This window comes from Palaemon carinicauda, chromosome 29 (assembly GCF_036898095.1).
Source record: "Palaemon carinicauda isolate YSFRI2023 chromosome 29, ASM3689809v2, whole genome shotgun sequence".
Taxonomy (NCBI): Eukaryota; Metazoa; Arthropoda; class Malacostraca; order Decapoda; family Palaemonidae; genus Palaemon; species Palaemon carinicauda.
The window spans coordinates 82,835,569-82,838,068 of record NC_090753.1 but is presented as its reverse complement, the minus strand read 5'-3'; the positions used below and the strand labels follow the sequence as shown (position 1 = coordinate 82,838,068).

The 2,500-nt window shown below is 29.0% G+C and overlaps 1 pseudogene; it reads right to left on the bottom strand.

Moving 5' to 3' along the window:
* LOC137622683 (uncharacterized) overlaps window positions 1-2,500 on the bottom strand; it is a 406,262-nt pseudogene that overhangs the window by 29,886 nt on the left and 373,876 nt on the right.

Sequence of the window (2,500 nt, the reverse complement as noted above, 5' to 3'; positions counted from 1 at the left end):
TAAAACATATAAGAGGAGGTATATGCTATTATATTATATCTATAAACATACCTTCAACGGATATGTGTCAACTATGCTTGACTTCCAATACTTATTCCTTTTATTAGTCTCAAAGTACCATTAGCTAGGGCATTATCACTGTCCCTTGCCTCCACCATTCATGGATAACTTTTTATTAACCAAAGTTTTCCTGTTCTCAGAAACATGGCGGGCAACGGAAGCCGTGGCCTGGATCCCTCCTTCAAGTTTGTCCAGGAGTCGTCTCCAAGATTTGTCTTCGTCATTGAAAACACGGCCACGATGAATTTACAGGTAGGCGGAAATATTATCGAATACTTTGGATTTTCTCTTTGTATTTCCAATTCATCATTATCATCATCTCCTCCTACGCCTATTGATATTATCTATTACTGTGTATTTTCTCTGTATTTATGATTCATCATTATCATCATCTCCTCCTACGCCTATTAATATTATCTATTACTGTGGATTTTCTCTGTATTTATGATTCATCATTATCATCATCTCCTCCTACGCCTATTAATATTATCTATTACTGTGGATTTTCTCTGTATTTATGATTCATCATTATCATCATCTCCTCCTACGCCTATTGATATTATCTATTACTGTGGATTTTCTCTGTATTTATGATTCATCATTATCATCATCTCCTCCTACGCCTATTGATATTATCTATTACTGTGGATTTTTCTGTATTTATGATTCATCATTATCATCATCTCCTCCTACGCCTATTGATATTATCTATTACTGTGGATTTTCTCTTTGTATTTCTAATTCATCATCATCTCCTCCTACGCCCATTGACGCAAAGGGTCTCGATTAGATTTCGTCATTCGTCTCTATCTTGAGGTTTAATTCAGTACTTCTCCATTCATCACCTCCTACTTCACGTTTCATAGTCGTCAGCCATGTAGGTCTGGGTCTTCCAACTATTAACTACCTTTGAAATACATTTACATACATCCTTCAACAAGCAAGTAACTTAATTACTTTCATCTTACTGTAAGTACATTTTCATACATCTTTCAATAAGCTAATAATTTAATTACATTCGTCGTACTGTACATACATTTTCTTACATCCTTCAACAAGCAAATAACTTAATTGCCTTCGTCTTACTGTAAATACATTTTCATACATCATTCAACAAGCAAATAACTTAATTACTTTCATCTTACTGTACATACATTTTCATACATCCTTCAACAAGCAAATAACTTAATTACTTTCATCTTACTGTACATACATTTCCATACATCTTTCAATAAGCTAATAATTTAATTACCTTCGTCTTACTGTACATACATTTTCATACATCATTCAATAAACAAATAACCTAACATTTATTTCCCCAGTTTATTTCCTCGTCCTTTAAACCATTTTCGTCTTTTGTAAATTGCCTTTGCTTTTCAAAATACATTTTTAAAAGTATTTTTGCTATATTTAACTGTTGTTTTCTTCTTTTTTTGAAATAGATCTGGGTAAGTATAATGATTTTTATTTTGAATCCCACACACGTCTTTTAATGAAAATGATATAGAATTCTTCTTCTTCTTCTTCTTCTTCTTCTTCTTCTTCTTCTTATTATTATTATTATTATTATTATTATTATTATTATTATTATTATTATTATTATTATTATTATTATTATTATTACGTGAATTTTCACATACTCAGTTACTTTTATTCAATTTCATGATGTTATGCGGAAAAACAGATTCCTAATTATAGCATAGGTTAATTATTATTATTATTATTATTATTATTATTATTATTGTTATTATTACCTCGGGCAAGGAGGTTGCATAAAGTCAAGTCTGCTTATTTATTTATTTATTTATTATTATTATTATTATTATTATTATTATTATTATTATTTTATTTATTTGTTTATTATTATTATTATTATTATTATTATTATTATCATCACTGCTGTTGTTGTTGTTGATGATGATGATAATATTTGGCATCTGGTAAAATCTTCAGACACTCAATTTAATTTTAATTAATTTCACGATGCTTTACCGTAATTTGCAAATAAAAGAATTATACCTTAAAGTCTCAACTGTGAACCAAACTAAATAAAATACAGGTACACCATTAAATACTACATAAACTTCTTTATTATATTTTATTTTTACCGTCGGACTCCATTTAATCTTACTTTCCTCATCTAAAACATGAAATATTGCGTATTGGTTTTTTTCTCTTTTTTTTTCCAAGACCACAAAGACTTTCTCTTCGTCTCCTTACCTCAAGAAGTATATAACTGTGGCATTTATTTATTTTCTCTGGACAATATTTTCAGTTATTCACCTTCAAATGATATACGGTTATTTGGGGGCTACTAAGCGGTCACCTTTATGGCATATCCTTTCTCTATTTTATTGGAGATATATCCTTTTTTTTTTATTTAGTAATTTTTTTTTCATATTAATGGATATCTATCTATCCATATATCTATCTATCTATC